We start from the raw sequence: 17,835 nt of genomic DNA, 5'->3' as shown, positions 1-17,835 counted from the left end.
GAGAGGCGAGAGGACCGACCCCTGAGGGACTCCACAAGTGAGAGGCCTCGATCTCGATCTCTGCCCTCCTGTTAATACCAACTGCGAGCGTCCCCTGAGATAGGAGGAGAACCACTGGAGAACCGTGCCTCCCACTCCCAATCCCCTGAGACGCTGCAGTAAGATACCATGGTCGATGGTATTCATGTGTTTGTTTGCACCAAGGACCCCTCATTTCAACTTTGAGTTCCAAATGTTTTCCTTTATTTATTGATTTGAGATTCTAGCATTCCATCTCTCTTATTGAAATTGTTAGGTAATCCTTTTTTTTTACTCCAACCAGAGCCAGTTTGGTGTAGTGTTTAAGACCTCAGGCTAGAAACTGAGAGATGTAATTCTAGCCCTGCCTTAGGTGAAAGCCAACTGGGTGACACACTCTCTCAATCCTAGGAAACAGGCAGTGACAAACATTTCCAAAAAGCCTTTGCCAAGAATATTGCAGGGCCTAGTCGACAGTTACCAAAAATCAACACTGATTTGAAGGCACCAAATAAAAGTTATTATCCAAAAACGATTTGTGACAGGTTGCAATTAATAACTGCCATTCTGTTAATAGGCAGACGTCCCATGGCAGCTATTTTTATGTGTTTGTGTATCTCTTAAAATGTCAGAAATAACAAGGGAACCCTACAAGGATGTGTGCCACCTTTATTTTATTTTTTTATTTTTATATTGTTTTTAACCGGTTGCTTTTGTGGGAAGAATACAGAGAAAGAAATATTTTGGGGAATATTAAAAAGGCAGAATATATTTCTCCAAAGGAACAATGGAGAAGATCTTTACCCAGCTTTTTATTTCGACCCCAAACCACCCCAGTGATGCCCTCGACGTGATATCCCGTTGCCTGGAGGTTTGGATGGGGAGAAACAGGCTTCGTCTCAATCCTGCCAAGACTGAGTGGCTGTGCATACCGGCATCTCAGACTAACCAATCTTTTCCATCGTTAACTATGGGGGGTGAGGTGTTACCCCCGGTTGATAGGGCCCGCAACTTGGGCGTCCTCCTGGATTCACGGCTCAGTTTGGAAGATCATATAGGAGCCGTGGCCAGGGGGGCTTTTGCCCAGGTTCGCCTGGTGCGCCAGTTACGGCCCTATCTGGACCGAGATGCCCTACGCACAGTCACCCATGCGCTCGTGACCTCCTGGCTAGACTACTGCAATGGTCTCTACATGGGGCTGCCCCTGAGGACCACTCGGAGGCTTCAGCTGGTGCAGAATGCAGCCGCGCGAGTTGTGATGGGAGTCTCCCGATACTCCCATGTAACACCTCTTCTCCGCGAGCTGCATTGGCTTCCAGTTGCCCTCCAGGTGAGATTCAAGGTGCTGGTGATGACCTATAAAGCCCTAAATGGCATGGGCCCGGATTATCTAAGGGAGCACCTGCTGCCAGCGTCAATTTCCCATCGTCCTGTGCGCTCCCACAGAAAGGGCCTCCTCAGGGTGCCGTCGGTCAGAGAGTGTCGGCTGGCGGCCCCCAGGGGGAGGGCGTTCTCTGTGGGCACGCCAGCCCTGGAGGCCGTTCGGGTCTGGATGGGGAGGAACAGGCTTCGACTCAACCCTGACAAGACTGAGTGGCTGTGCGTACTGGCATCTCGGGACGTTCAGGACATCCCACCCCTCTCTATGGGGGGTGAGTTATTACCTCCTGTAGATAGGGCTCGCAACTTGGGAGTCCTCCTAGATTCACAGCTTTCCCTAGAAGACCATATAGTAGCTGTGACTAGGGGGGCCTTCGCCCAGGTCCGCCTGGTGCGCCAGTTGCGGCCCTATCTAGACCGGGATGCCTTACGTATGGTCACTCATGCGCTCGTGACCTCTCGTCTTGACTACTGCAACGCTCTCTACATGGGGCTACCCTTGAAGACCACCCGGAGGCTCCAACTGGTGCAGAATGCAGCCGCGAGAGTTGTGTTGGGAGTTTCCCGACACTCCCATGTCACACCTTTGCTCCGCGAGCTGCATTGGCTTCCAGTTGTCTTCCGGGTGAGGTTCAAGGTGTTAGTAATGACCTATAAAGCCCTACATGGCATGGGTCCGGAATACCTTGGAGAGCACCTGCGGCCGGCGTCAACTTCCCTCCGCCCAGTACGCTCCCACAGAGAGGGCCTCCTCAGGGTGCCACCGGTCAAAGAATGCCGACTGGTGGCCCCCAGGGGGAGGGCGTTCTCTGTGGGCGCACCGGATTTATGGAACCATCTTCCGGTCGAGCTCCAGATGGCGCCTGATCTCCGCTCCTTCCGGCGCGATCTTAAAACCCACCTTTTTGAACAAGCCGGCCTGACCTGATGGGATGGGGTTGGGTTTTATAAATTAACTTAACTTTTATTTTGTACTAATTTATTACGGGCACCATTGTTTAATTACTTTTAATAATTTTTAATTTTTGTATCTTGTTTTTATTATGTATTGCCCTGTTCACCGCCCTGAGTCCTTCGGGAGAAGGGCGGTAAAATAAAAATAAATAAATAATAAATAAATAAATAAATAAATAAATAAATAAATAAATAAATAAATAAATGGCAGAAACGTCTCCCTCCCCCCAGCCAGAAAACTCAGCTGAAACCAACTTTTAGAAATGCAGATGTAATAATCCATTCCGAAAGGTTAGAGCCAGGAAGCTAGAAGCTGATGAGATTAGGAAGACAAAGACCCCTAAAATCTACATACCCCACCCAAACTCTAAAAGACATGACGTTTGGGGACATAATAGGATTAAGCCACCAATACCAAAAGGACACACTCAGACTCAGGTCAAAGTAAATGACACAGGAAATACAAAGCCTCAGATAAGAACAGGAAACAACCTCAAGAGCCCAAGAAGGTATAAAAACCCACCACTCCCAGCTACACGTGGTCAGCTTTCCTAGAGCCATGCTTCTGTCTGGCTCTGCTCTTCAATAAACTACAATCTTCTTTCTAAAGTAGTCTCCATTTTGTTTATTCCCAACTTGGACTGGACCCTGATGAAGATTTTTCTTTCAACACTTTTTTGATTGTCCACTGTCCAGAGTCATAGCTTGAGATGGGAAACTATACAAATTGGATGAATAAATGATACTACTTTCAGGAAGCCCCTGAAAGTTGCTACAAAACAGCATTGGCTGAGTTTGCCTGGTACCCTTATAAAAAGCAGCCAAACCTAATGAAGCTCAGCATACCTGTCTTCGTCACTAGTTTATGGGTCAATGTGGTCAAATTACAGGAAATTGAACATAGACACAATTTTCCATATTTTCACACGATTCCATGGAGGTTAAATTTTCAAGGGAAGGAGGAGGTGCAGTATGCCAGAGAAAATGGTTGGCTAGGAAGGAATCATGGAAAAGTTTATCCTGCTCAAAATATATGCTCGATTATGCTATTGGGGAAAAAGGCTGCAGTATAGCCCAACGTGCCGATCAGCAGAAAGATCCCTTAAGCAGCTTGCCCTTCCTAGGATAGAAGCGCTAAGAGATCGAAAGACTTCAGCTATGTTATTGTCGCTGAAATCTTCACCATTTCCTTCCTTTCTTTTTCCGGGAGGCATGAGTTTATCAGAAGCATCCCTTTTATAAAGGCGAGATGTGCAGCAGGGTAAAAAGGCGAAGCCGCTACAGAGACTTAAGCTTTGTATCCCTCCCGATCCTCGATCTGCGCATCTTCGTTCCGCTGCTGGGTTGGAAAAATCGCCCGTGAGCGAGTTGCACAGCAACCGGTTCGCAAGCTGCAGGCACCGGTGGTGGTGACGCAGCTTAACTGCGTCATTTTCCAGGCGCCGCTGGGGTTGGAGATGGGCAGAGGGAGGCATGGCGTTTCAGAGGGCAGTCTGGCTGGTCGGAGTTGCGATTGCTATCAATAGGTGAGTGAGCGGGAAGAAAGAGAATAGGAGGGAGGGAGGCAGATAGGACACTTCATTAACATTGTCAGACCTACATCGCGCACTTGTTATAAGGGATAAGAGTGTCTCTGAGTATGCGTAGAGTGTATCTTTCGTTTATCAGTTAGAAAAACCTGGACTTTTTAAATATGGACAAAACAGAAAGGCATGATGGATGGCTTGAGACAGCTTCTATTATTAGAAATTAAAATTAAGGAAGCAGAAATTAGAGAATAAGGACTTTTCGGGGCAAAAGTTGAGCTGTGTAGGACAAGATATTATATCAACCAGCAGGACTAAATCAGAAAAGTAGCTATAAAATTTCAGGTATCAAGAACACTGTATTTATCCACCTCACACCACCATCCCGGTAGTCATATTTTTTCATTATTGCTCTATATAAATCTAATAAAATCTAAAATCTAAATCTAATCCCTTTTTGCTATATATTTGTGATCCGGTGGACAGGAGATGTGTTAATAAATTACCTTTTGATTTGGACAAATTTGGATTGTTATCTATTCTGGGTGGGGCTAAGACAGGCTCCTTAGTATTTTATTTATCTACTATACTTCTTGTAAATATATGCTAGATGCTGTATACAATATCGAAGTGTTGTAATTTATAATTTAGAACTTAAAGTTAAAAAAAGAAAGATGACACTAAGCACATCAAAGGCATCTACAGAATGGGAACAGCCAGAAGAAGGAGGTCAGTTCTGTTAAAGGGAATATCTTTTAATAAGTGTTTGAGCCCTCCTGAAGGGAACTAATCTGGGCCATTGGGGATGAAAGTGAAGCTAAGGCAACAAAACCAAGGTTGGAACAGAGATTTGGGGATGATGGTAAATAAACCCCAGTACAGGACAAGACAGGTTTCTGACTCCTATCAGGTGTCTCAAGCTGACCAAAGGCAGCCTCCTTCTGCAGTTGAGTTGGTCTCATGGGAAGCGGGGGGGGGGGGGGGGGGAAGAGAGAGAGTGATTAAGAGAGTGAGACCATGCAGAACTTAGAATAAAAAATAGTATTTAAAACAGGGACAGATATTTTAAGCAACTGGAATTGCTTAACTGCCTGGATCTTTGCCAGCAAGATGTTTTCCACTCAGCTAAGATCATGGTCATTTCTTTGCAAATCTAGGTATCATTAACATGAATTAGCTTTTACTTTCTTGTTAAAGACCAGGTTTGATTCTTTGATATCCTAATAGGTTTTAATGGAGAATGGTAGAGAGAATGTATTTATTTATTTATTTATTTTATTAATGGGACTTATATCCCGCCCTATCTCCCGAGGGACTCAGGGCGGCTAACAACAACAAAACTTAAAGGTCTCTGTACAGTAAATTAAAATTAAAAATTGAAATAAATTAAAATAAATTAAAGAATAGAGTTAAAATTGTCATATCAGCCTTGTTTTGGTAGATTTGGGGAATAAACAATCTTGCCTGAGCTCAAAAGTTGAGATTAGACCTGATTTATATCTCTATAGGAAAATACCAGAAGATCAGGAGATCTGTAACTGTAAGCTAGACTGAGATGTCAAAAATGCCGTGACGAATCATTTCTGTATGCTAAGATGATTATTTGGGTTTGTCGACTAGCAGCTGAACTTGATGTAGAGAAAACTTTACCTTTTCTATGTAGGGATTTGTGAAATAGATTTTCAAGATCTATAAACAAAATTCACACTGAGAAGACCACCAGAGTCCTGTTCTTTATTCTGTGTTCAGTGATCAAGGGGTATAATGATAACTGCCAAATATGGTAAATGAGAAGAGAAAACACCACTGAGCAATCAGATGTATATGCTCCAAGCAGGAAGTATGCCTATTATACACTTCAGGCTCTTTTTACATTTATTACCTGATTTTTAATTCTGTGTTGTTGTTTGTTCCATTTAATTATGTCCAATTCTTGGAGACTGCCTAGATAGGTCCCTGCAGTTTTCTTGGCAAGATTTCAAATGTGGTTTGCCATTGCCTCCAGAGAGAAGTGACTGGCTCAAGTTCACCCAGCTGGCTTTGTGCCTAAGGTGGGACTAGAACTCACTCTCTAGCCTGATGCCCTACCCACGATACGAAACTGGCTCTCTTCTTTTATAAAGTGTTAAATAATTATTTGGTCTTTACATACATAATCTGAAATAATTGTATAAACTAGTTATGAATTTCTTGCTTGTTTTACATAATTTAGTCTCCTTCCACTGGTCCTAGGGAGAGGAAAGAATCCTTGGAGTTTGGTGATTTTGCTGAGCATTACTCATATGCTTTGAAGCCTGCTCTGCCACTTTAAGGCAAGTACATATTCAAATGAAAGCTGAGATTCTCAAAATGTTTTCACTATCTAATCCATTGCCCTCTATTTTATTTATTTCGATTTATATACCGCCTTTTTCCCGAGGGACTCAGGGCGGTTTACAGGGCAAATTAAAACAATACAATATATATACAGGTTAAAATAAAATAAAATTAAATAGCCCCAAAATAATTAAAAATTAAAACCTTAACCCAAAAACCCTCAGTCCAGATGACTCTGGAACTGAAATACTACTAGTTTTGTCATATCATTTTTCTAGAAATAGTTGTTTTTGTCCTGATACACTTTGCTTCGACTGCTTCAAAAGTGATTTGTACTTAAAACACTTCTGGAAGGTTAAAAATAGCTGTTTCAAATGTAGAATAGAACTAATTTGAAATGCTTTGCCCTCTATTACCTAGTGCCAATGAGCAGAAATTGTAGGAAATACATTTTGGCTAAATATATAGAGAGAAGCCTCTTAACTATGTGAGCTATTTAAACATAGAATAGATTTCCTAAAATACACAGGTGAATGGCCATTTTGTGGTTATGTATTGCATTTTAAATCCTGTGTGAAGTACACAGGCTAGATTTAACAACATTCTGTTCTCCTCCAACCTTATAATACCAAACCACACCATGACTTTTGAAAGAGGAACTATGTATGGAACTTGAAGGTGATAAATTATATCAACTAATATTATTAAAAGATACCAGAAAATTAAATTATAGAAGTTTGAGTGGTTTTATTTCTTCAGTGAACGTTCTTCTTTAGGAGGACAGTGCTCTTCCCATGGAATACAGATTAAACAAGAATAGGGGAGAGCACAGCTGGTGTTTTCCCCATACACTTGACTGTATCCATTACATAGGATGGCTTTCATCCAAGACTGATAAAATTGCTTATTGCAGTCCCAGAGCTTCCTCTTATTTCTACAACTGGCATTTTAGCTCTGTTGCTTTCCAAAACAGGCTTTCCATTACTAACTAGTTTTTGATTTAGCTCTATGGACAGGAAAAATTGTAATACTGGTAGGTTTTATAACCTGTTCTGTATTCTGCAGCCTTTTAGCAACTTCAGAATCATTCATAATAAAGCTTGTCGAGTGATCCTGAATGTATTCAAACAGCTTTGATGGGTTGTTGTACAAACTGTGCGATATTATCCCCTGCAAAAAACTAATTAATAACATACTGAGTGATAGGTCCTTTCAGATAATGGGGAACAACATAAGTAAGATAAGAAGAGTGAATAACAGCCTCCCCCAAGGCTCTGTAATGGCACCTACACTATTCAATTTATATATCAGATATGCCAGCATCAAGGGAACACAAATTTGGACACACAGATGATTTGGACATAGCTGTGCAAGAAAAAAACATGGAAGTGGCTTACAGCCTCTTACCCAAAGATTTTAAAATCTTGGGAAACAGCTAGAGAATACGGTGGCAAAAAATAATACTAGGAACAACATACTTCAGAAATTATGTGGAACTAAATGGGGAGCTTCACCCTCAGGTCATCAACACTAGGTTGGACTACTCTGCAGCAGAATAGTGTGATCCCTATATGGCTTAACGGCTACCATACTAGTAAATTAGACACCACACTCAATGACACCACTCCAACTTGCTTCATATACTGTGTTTCTCAAAAAAATAAGACCTGGTATTTTTTTTTCTTCCAAAAGAAGCACCAGGTCTTATTTTTTTTTGGGGGGGGGGGGCGGCGGTGTCTTTTCCATGGTCTCACCTTGCAGCGGCGGCACCAACAGCCCCACCCAGTCAGCCCACTTCTTCTGTGGCTGAAGGAAATGCCTCTGCAGCTGAGAATGAAGCTCCAGATTGATGCACATGGCGCCCCTCCCTGGCCTGCATTTCGCCATCAGAGGCCTTTACAGAAGGCTTCTGACAACGAAATGCAGGCCGGGGCGTACTGCAGAATAAGTGAGCTGGTAAGGCAGGTGTCGATTCATGGGAGGCCTGGCTGCAATGGTAATGGGGTGTGGGGCACGTGGGGCAGCTCCACCTTACCCTAGCTTGATTTTTAGGTATGTTCCTCGCCCCAAAACTAGGGCTTATTTGGGGGGGAGCTCTTATATTAGGCCCACCCCAAAAATCAAGCTAGGGCTTATTTTCGGGGTAGATCTTACTTTTGGGCAAACATGGTAGCATCCTCAGCTTTATGAAGGCAAGATGTACTAGTGAAAGAACACAGAAAAATCATGAACTGCTACCAGTGCATGCTGACCTTCCTCTTTTATCAGCAAGAAGACACAAATCCAGGAAGCTCCCAATGGCACTTACACAACATCTACCCAGCAACTTTAAGATCAATTCTCAGTGGAAAGACAAATGGGTTACTGAACAGCCAAACATAGGATGACATATAAATGACCTCACAAAAAGGTGCCAGGCTTTGAACTACCATGTCAGCAATGGCAATCCTGAATAGGATTTGCACCTTAAGGGACTCTGTATAAATGGGGCATTGTATCCTCTCCTCAGTGTAATTGTGGGGTCCCATGTCAAACTGTAGATCATATCATGACTGGCTGTAAGTTGAGGGCATATAATGGTCCAGTATCTGATTTTTTAAAAAAATAAATGATGCTGCACTTCAATGGTTAGATGGCATAGACATTGATATTTGAACATAGATCTTTTTAACGTATTTATTGGGTAACAATAATAATAATAATAAAGTTGGAAGGGACCTTGGAGGTCATCTAGTCCAATCCCCTGCTCAGGCAGGAAACCTTATACCATTTCAGACAAATGGCTGTCCAGTCTCTTCTTAAAAAAACCTCCAGTGTTGGAGCATTCACCACCTCTGGAGGCAGGTTGTTCCACTGGTTAATTGTTCTAACTGTCAGGAAGTTTCTCCTTAGTTCTAGGTTGCTTCTCTCCTTGACTAGTTTCCATCCGTTGCTTCTTGTCCTGCTTTCAGGTGCTTTGGAGAATAGCTTGACTTCTTTGTGGTAGCCCCTGAGATATTGGAACACTGCTATCATGTCACCCCTCACCCTTCTCTTCATTAAACTACACATACCCAATTCCAGCAACCGTTCCCTATATGTTTTAGCCTCCAGCCCCCTAATCATCTTTGTTGCTCTTCTCTGTACCCTTTCTAGAGTCTCGACATCTTTTTTACATCGTGGTGACCAAAACTGGATGCAGTATTCCAGGTGTGGCCTTACCAAAGCATTGTAAAGTGGTATTAGTACTTCACTTGATCTTGATTCTATCCCTCTGTTAATGCAGCCTAGCACTGTTCTAGTAATTGAGTAGTTAAAATGTTAATATATATTGCTGGTCCGTGTATGATATTGTTGTTGTTGTTGTTAGTTGCGAAGTCGTGTCCGACCCATCGCGACCCTATGGACAATGTTCCTCCAGGCCTTCCTGTCCTCTACCATCTTCTGGAGTCCATTTAAGCTCACACCTACTGCTTCAGTGACTCCATCCAGCCACCTCATTCTCTGTCGTCCCCTTCTTCTATTGCCCTCAATCTTTCCCAGCATTAGGCTCTTCTCCAGTGAATCCTTCCTTCTCATTAGGTGGCCAAAGTATTTGAGTTTTAGCTTCAGGATCTGGCCTTCTAAAGAGCAGTCAGGGTTGATCTCCTCTAGGACTGACCAGTTTGATCGCCTTGCAGTCCAAGGAACTCGCAGGAGTCTTCTCCAGCACCATAGTTCAAAGGCCTCAATTCTTTGGCGCTCAGCCTTTCTTATGGTCCAGCTTTCACTGCCATACATTGCAACTGGGAAGACCATAGCCTTGACTATACGCACTTTTGTTGACAGGGTGATGTCTCTGCTTTTTAGTGTGCTGTCTAGATTTGCCATGGCTTTCCTTCCCAGGAGCAAGCGTCTTTTAATTTCTTGGCTACAGTCCCCATCTGCAGTGATCTTGGAGCCCAGGAAAATAAAATCTGCCACTACCTCCATTTCTTCCCCATCTATTTGCCAGGAATTGAGAGGACCGGACGCCATGATCTTGGTTTTCTTAATGTTTAGTTTCAACCCAAGTTTTGCACTCTCCTTCTTCACTCGCAACAAGAGGCTCTTTAGTTCCTCTTCACTTTCTGCCATTAGAGTGGTATCATCTGCATATCTTAGGTTGTTGATGTTTCTTCCGGCAATCTTAATTCCAACTTTTGATTCATCTAGCCCTGCCTTTCTCATGATGTGCTCTGCATATAAGTTAAATAGGCAAGGCGACAGTATACAGCCTTGTCGGACTCCTTTCCCAATTTTGAACCAATCAGTGGTTCCGTGCAGTGGCGTAGCATGGGGGGTGCAGGGGGGGCCGGCCGCACCGGGCGCAACATCTGGGGGGGCGCCCATTAAGCTCGCCGGAGGGGGACGATTCTGCTTCGCCGAGGGTCGGAGGAGCGAGTGAGTGGGCGGAGCGTAGAAAGCAACCGCATTCGCTGCGCCCAGCCAGAGCGGGATCCCCTCCTCTCGCGGCTGCGGATCGCCTCCTTTCTCAGGTGGGGGTGGAGAGGCTTGGCGGCGTCTCGCCTCCCTCTCTTTCTCCCGCCGCGGCTCTCCTCCGCTTGGCTCTCAACCTGCAAGCCCGGCCCCCCCGACCCAGCTCCCGCCCCCGTCTCCTCCTTTCCCAGAGGTAAAGGTAACAACTGCAGCCGCCGCACCTGCGGCGGCTTGCTGCTCCTCCTCCTCCTCCTTCTCCTCCTCCTCCTGCCGTATTGACTCTCTGTGGCCACTCGGTTCCCCCTGCAGGAGGTGATCGGGACGCCCCCCCGACACACGTCGCCAGCAGCGAGAGTTTCCAGCCAGTCCGGCGAATCTTTGGGGCGAGGTGCCAAAGAGAAGGAGGCGGCTTGGCTTGGATAAGCAGCGTCTGGGCAGAAAATAGGTCAGGCGCCACAGCAAGTATGAACTCCTGGGGTTCAGCCTAAGCAGGCAAAGCTGCAGGGTGGGTTGGTTGGCTTTTCCGGCTTTGGAATAACCTTGGGAAGCTGAGGCATTGTAAGTTGGAAGTCATTGTTTGTTGCCTAACATGTTGGGTCACCCCACACCACATGCTAAGCCATAAACCGTGGTTGGTATCCAGGGTTTAGGACAAGATGGAGAAAACTAGCCAATTGTGGGATCATAAATCTTGATGAAGCCCATCATCGCTCCATGTGATGTATGCACTCAATCTACAAACGTAGTCCAAGCCTATTCACATCTGTTGTAAGGTCATTCTCTCGTGGGGTTTATCTTGACATCCACTAAGAGTGGAACAAACATGCCCCATTAACCATTTTCAACGCCATGTCCTCTCTTTGTCTCATCCTAAATCACAGCTGAGGCAGCTTAAAGTTGCCTTGTTTCAGTTTTAAACTAGCATTTTCCCTCTTCTCCAGAGACCCTTTTTTGCCTTGAACCTAACTCAAGGGTAGGCAACCTTGGCTCTTTTATGACTCATGGACTTCAACTCCCAGAATTCCTGAGCTAGTGGAAGAGACTCGAGTGCTAAAATCCACGGGTTAGGGGGCGCAAATTACTTGCCTTGCCCTGGGTGCTGACAACCCACGCTACGCCACTGGTTCCGTGTCCAGTTCTCACTGTTGCTTCTTGGCCTGCATATAGGTTTCTCAAGAGACAAATAAGATGGTCTGGTATGCCCATCTCTTTAAGGACTTGCCACAGTTTGTTATGATCCACACAATCAAAGGCTTTTGCATAGTCAATGAAGCAGAAGTAGATGTTTTTCTGGAACTATAGCTTTCTCCATGATCCAGCGTATGTTAGCAATTTGATCTCTTGTTCTTCTGCCTCTTCGAAATCCTGCCTGTACTTCTGGTAGTTCTCAATCCACATACTGCTGGAGTCTAGCTTGTAGAATTTTAAGCATAACTTTGCTAGCATGAGAAATGAGTGCAATGGTGCGATAGTTTGAACATTCTTTGGCACTGCCTTTCTTTGGAATTGGAATGTAAACTGATCTTTTCCAATCCCGTGGCCACTGTTGAGTTTTCCAAATTTGCTGGCAAATTAAGTGTACCACTTTTACTGCATCGTCTTTTAAGATTTTGAATAGCTCAGCTGGAATACTGTCACCTCCACTAGCTTTGTTGTTGCTCAGCTTTTCTAAGGCCCACTTCACTTCACATTCTAGGATGTCTGGCTCGAGGTCAGTGACCACCTCATTGTGATTATCAGGGATGTTAAGCTCATTCTTGTATAGTTCTTCTGTGTAATTTTGCCACCTCTTCTTAATCTCTTCTGCCTCTGTTAGGTCCCTGCCATTTTGGTCCTTTATCATGCCCATTTTTGCATGAAACGTTCCTTTCATCTCTCCAATTTTCTTGAAAAGATCTCTGGTCCTCCCTATTCTATTGTTTTCTTCTATTTCTTTGCATTGTTCATTTAAGAAGGCATTCTTATCTCTTCTAGCTATTCTTTGGAATTCTGCATTTAATTGGGCATATCTTTCTTTTTCTCCCTTGCCTTTCGCTTCCCTCTTTTCCTCAGCTATTTGCAAAGCTTCCTCAGACAGCCATTTTGTTTTCTTGCATTTCTTTTTCTTTAGGATGGTTTTGGTTGCTACCTGTTGTAGAATGTTGCGAACCTCTGTCCATAGTTCTTCAGGCACTCTGTCTATCAGATCTAATTCCTTAAATCTATTTGTCACCTCTACTGTATATTGAACAGGGACATGATTTACCGTATATACTTGAGTATAAGCCGACTCGAATATAAGCCGAGACCCCTAATTTTACCCCCAAAAATTGGAAAAAGTTAGTGACTCGAGTATAAGCCGAGGCTGGGAAATGCAGCAGCTCACGGTAAATTTCAAAAATAAAAATACAGGTAGATAACAATAAAATTGCTTTAATTGAGGCATGTGGAAAAGAGGGTCAACAAAAACAATATATTATCAGTATATTCAACAAAAACAATATATTATCAGTATATTCAACAAAAACAATATATTATCAGTATATTCAACAAAAACAATATATTATCAGTATATTCAACAAAAACAATATATTATCAGTATATTCAACAAAAACAATATATTATCAGTATATTCAACAAAAACAATATATAACATTAAAGTATTAACAATAACTTTAAATGTACAAAAACCTTAACTCAATAAGCAACCAAGCTAAAACACAAGCATCAAAATCCTTCAAAACTGGATTCCTCCTCCTCATCTGTATCTGCAAACAGAGCTTCAGCTGTAGCTGGTGTGAGGTTATCATCATATACATTGTCACAGAGTTCGCTGTCATCACTATCACAGTTGTTGTCCTCATACAAAGCAGTGTCTTCACTGCCATCCATAGCATTACTTATGCCACATTTCCTGAAGGCGTGCTTCACCATGTCCTCTGGAATCTCTTCCCATGCATCACGAACCCACTTTGCTATCAGTTCTATGTCAGGCTTCATTATATTTCCACCTTTTGTTAGTCGGGCTTGACCAGATGACATCCATTCGCACCACATCTTTCGCACACGGTCTTTGAAAGGTTTATTTAAACACACATCTAAGGGCTGTAATACAGATGTAAGCCCACCTGGAATAACGGCTAAAGTAACTTGAGAAGACTTTGCCAATGTTTTTATGTCATCAGATGTGTGGGCTCTGAACATATCCCAAACTAGCAATGATGGTTTTTTCTTTAAGGCTGCTCCTGGTCGTCCATTCCAAACTTCTTCCAGCCACTTTTTTGTTCCATCTTCATCCATCCAGCCTTTAACATGTGGGCGCACTGTAATTCGTGGTGGGAATTTGACCTTTTTAGGCAAGGTCTTTCTTTTAAAAATAATGACAGGCCGCAGCTTAGTTCCATTAGCCAAACATGACAGAACAACTGTAAAATGGTTTTTCTCATTACCTGTGGTTCTGAGTAAAACAGTTTTGTCTCCCAAACTTGCCACGGTTCTGTTGCTTGGAAGATCAAAGGTCATAGGTGTTTCATCCATATTCCCAATATCTCCCAGGTCATAGTTATGGATCTTTCTTTGTTTTATGATGAATGAATGGAATGACATCACTTTTTCATCAAGGTCTTTTGGCAACTTCTGTGAAATCTTTGTTCTTTGCCGCAAACATAGGCCATACCTATTCATTAAGCCAGTACACCATCCTGCTGACGCAACAAAATTTTCAATGCCTGGTACTTTTAATTTGTCATCTTTAGCCATTTGAAGGGCACGTAAGCGAATTCCCATGCGTGTTACGCAGTAACCATTTTGACGACACTCCATAACCCATTTATGCAATTCAGTCTCTAGAGCCACATATGGAGTTGTTAAACCACGTCGAGCTTTTTTTGCCTTTGGAATCTTTTCCAACTCAGCTTTCATTTTCCGCCACTCCCTCACTTGTTTTTCATCAACACCAAATTCCCTACTTGCAATACTGTTATTGCTTTTTTCTGCTCTTGACACAACCTTTAGTTTGAAAGCAGCTTCGTATGACCTGCGTCTTTGTTTTGGTGCAGGATTAGAAGTACTGGGCTCCATTTCTAACAGGAATGGGGAGGTCTGCTAGGGAGGCGGCAGTCAAGCGTTGTTTCCCTCCTCGTGGGTGTGGGTGTGTGGGGGGGAGGGGGCAGTCAAGTGTTGTTTCCCTCCTCAGTCAAGCTTGTTTCCCTCCTTGTGCGTGTGTGTGTGGGGGGGGGGGCTTGTTTGTGTGTGTGTGTGGCAGTCAAGCTTGTTTCCCTCGTGCGTGTGTGTGTGTGTGTGTGTGGCAGTAAAGCGTTGTTTCCACGTGGCTGGCTGGGCTGCTGCGCCACCGCTGGTCCCGGGCGAGGCAGCGGGCGATGGGGGGGAAGCGGCGGCGGCGGTGAGTTGGGGGCGCAGCGGGCGAGGCAGCGGGCGAGCGAGAGATGGGGGGAAAGCGGCGGCGGCGGTTGTTGGGGGCGCAGCAGGCGAGGCAGCGGCCGAGCGAGAGATGGGGGAAAGCGGCGGCGGTTGTTGGGGGCGCAGCAGGCGAGGCAGCGGCCGAGCGAGAGATGGGGGAAAGCGGCGGCGGTTGTTGGGGGCGCAGCAGGCGAGGCAGCGGCCGAGCGAGAGATGGGGGAAAGCGGCGGCGGTTGTTGGGGGCGCAGCAGGCGAGGCAGCGGCCGAGCGAGAGATGGGGGAAAGCGGCGGCGGTTGTTGGGGGCGCAGCAGGCGAGGCAGCGGCCGAGCGAGAGATGGGGGAAAGCGGCGGCGGTTGTTGGGGGCGCAGCAGGCGAGGCAGCGGCCGAGCGAGAGATGGGGGAAAGCGGCGGCGGTTGTTGGGGGCGCAGCAGGCGAGGCAGCGGCCGAGCGAGAGATGGGGGAAAGCGGCGGCGGTTGTTGGGGGCGCAGCAGGCGAGGCAGCGGCCGAGCGAGAGATGGGGGAAAGCGGCGGCGGCGGTTGTTGGGGGCGCAGCAGGCGAGGCAGCGGCCGAGCGAGAGATGGGGGAAAGCGGCGGCGGCGGTTGTTGGGGGCGCAGCAGGCGAGGCAGCGGCCGAGCGAGAGATGGGGGAAAGCGGCGGCGGTTGTTGGGGGCGCAGCAGGCGAGGCAGCGGCCGAGCGAGAGATGGGGGAAAGCGGCGGCGGTGGTTGTTGGGGGCGCAGCAGGCGAGGCAGCGGCCGAGCGAGAGATGGGGGAAAGCGGCGGCGGTGGTTGTTGGGGGCGCAGCAGGCGAGGCAGCGGCCGAGCGAGAGATGGGGGAAAGCGGCGGCGGTTGTTGGGGGCGCAGCAGGCGAGGCAGCGGCCGAGCGAGAGATGGGGGAAAGCGGCGGCGGTTGTTGGGGGCGCAGCAGGCGAGGCAGCGGCCGAGCGAGAGATGGGGGAAAGCGGCGGCGGTTGTTGGGGGCGCAGCAGGCGAGGCAGCGGCCGAGCGAGAGATGGGGGAAAGCGGCGGCGGTTGTTGGGGGCGCAGCAGGCGAGGCAGCGGCCGAGCGAGAGATGGGGGAAAGCGGCGGCGGTTGTTGGGGGCGCAACAGGCGAGGCAGCGGTCGAGCGAGAGATGGGGGAAAGCGGCGGCGGTTGTTGGCGCAGCAGGCGAGGCAGCGGCCGAGCGAGAGATGGGGGAAAGCGGTGGCGGTTGTTGGGGGCGCAGCAGGCGAGGCAGCGGCCGAGCGAGAGATGGGGGAAAGCGGCGGTGGTTGTTGGGGGCGCAGCAGGCGAGGCAGCGGGCGAGCGAGAGATGGGGGGAAAGCGGCGGCGGTTGTTGGGGGCGCAGCAGGCGAGGCAGCGGGCGAGCGAGAGATGGGGGGGAAAGCGGCGGCGGTTGTTGGGGGCGCAGCAGGCGAGGCAGCGGCCGAGCGAGAGATGGGGGGGAAAGCGGCGGCGGTTGTTGGGGGCGCAGCAGGCGAGGCAGCTTCTCTCAGCAGCCTGTTCCGAACGAAGGGACAGTTCTTTTTTTTTGTTGACTGGAGTATAAGCCGAAGTGGAGTTTTTCAGCCCAAAAAGTGGGCTGAAAAATTCGGCTTATACTCAAGTATATACGGTAATTCATACCTGACTGGCCTAGTGCTTTTCCCTACTTTCTTTAATTTAAGCCTAAACTTTGCAACAAGAAGCTCATGGTCTGAGCCACAGTCAGCTCCTGGTCTTGTTTTTACTGACTGTATAGAGCTTCTCCATCTTTGGCTGCAGAGCATACTGTATAGTCAATCTGATTTCTGTGTTGACCGTCTGGTGATGTCCATGTGTAAAGCCGTCTCTTGGGTTGTTGGAAAAGAGTGTTTGCTATGACCAGCGTATTCTCTTGACAAAATTCTATCCACCTGTGCCCTGCTTCATTTTGTACTCCAAGGCCAAACCTGCCTGTTATTCCAGTTATCTTTTGGCTTCCTACTTTAGCATTCCAATGCCCCATGATGATAAGGACATCATTTTTGGGTGTTAGTTCTATAAGGTGCTGTAGGGCTTCATAGAACCGGTCAATTTCATCCTCTTCAGCACCGGTGGTTGGGGCATAGACTTGGACTACTGTGATATTGAATGGTTTGCCTTGGATTCGAACTAAGATCATTCTGTCATTTTGAGGATTGTATCCCAGTATTGTTTTTCCTACTTTTTTATTGACTATGAATACTACTCCATTTCTTCTGAGGGATTCTTGCCCACAGTAGTATACCAGATGGTCATCTGAATTAAATTCACCCATTCCTGTCCATTTTAGTTCGCTGATACCTAAGATGTCGATGTTTAGTCTTGTCATCTCTTGTTTGACCACGTCCAGCTTTCCTTGATTCATGGATCTTACATTCCAGGTTCCTATGGAGAAAAAAATCTTTACAGCATCGGACTTTCCTTTCACCACCAGACATATCCACAGCTGAGCGTCCTTTCGGCTTTGGCCCAGTTGCTTCATTCTTTCTGGCACTACTAGTACTAGCCCTCTGCTCTTCCCCAGTAGCATATTGGACGCCTTCCGACCTGAGGGGCTCATCTTCCAGCGTCATATCGTTTTGCCTTTTGGTACTGTCCATAGGGTTTTCATGGCAAAGTTACTGGAGTGGTTTGCCATTTCCTTCTCCAGTGGATCACGTTTTGTCAGAACTCTCTGCTATGACCTTTCCGTCTTGGGTGGCCCTGCACGGCATAGCTCATAGCTTCATTGAATTATGCAAGCCCCTTCGCCACGACAAGGCAGTAATCCATGAAGGGGCCATGTATGATATGCC

The 17,835-nt window shown here is 46.3% G+C and overlaps 1 protein-coding gene across 1 annotated transcript in view; it reads left to right on the top strand.

The window, feature by feature from the left end:
• The first annotated feature begins 3,796 nt into the window (after positions 1 to 3,796).
• The window catches only part of PNPLA6 (patatin like domain 6, lysophospholipase), a 177,152-nt gene continuing 163,113 nt past the window's right edge, over positions 3,797 to 17,835 (top strand). Inside the window, exons 1-2 of the mRNA XM_081317915.1 lie at positions 3,797 to 3,878; positions 6,091 to 6,190. The gene's annotated coding sequence lies outside the window, so the exon portion shown is untranslated. The remainder of the gene's footprint in view (positions 3,879 to 6,090; positions 6,191 to 17,835) is intronic.

This window comes from Vipera berus (genome assembly GCF_964194415.1).
Source record: "Vipera berus genome assembly, chromosome: 2".
NCBI classification, from domain to species: Eukaryota; Metazoa; Chordata; class Lepidosauria; order Squamata; family Viperidae; genus Vipera; species Vipera berus.
This window is presented reverse-complemented; position numbering and strand designations above follow the sequence as displayed.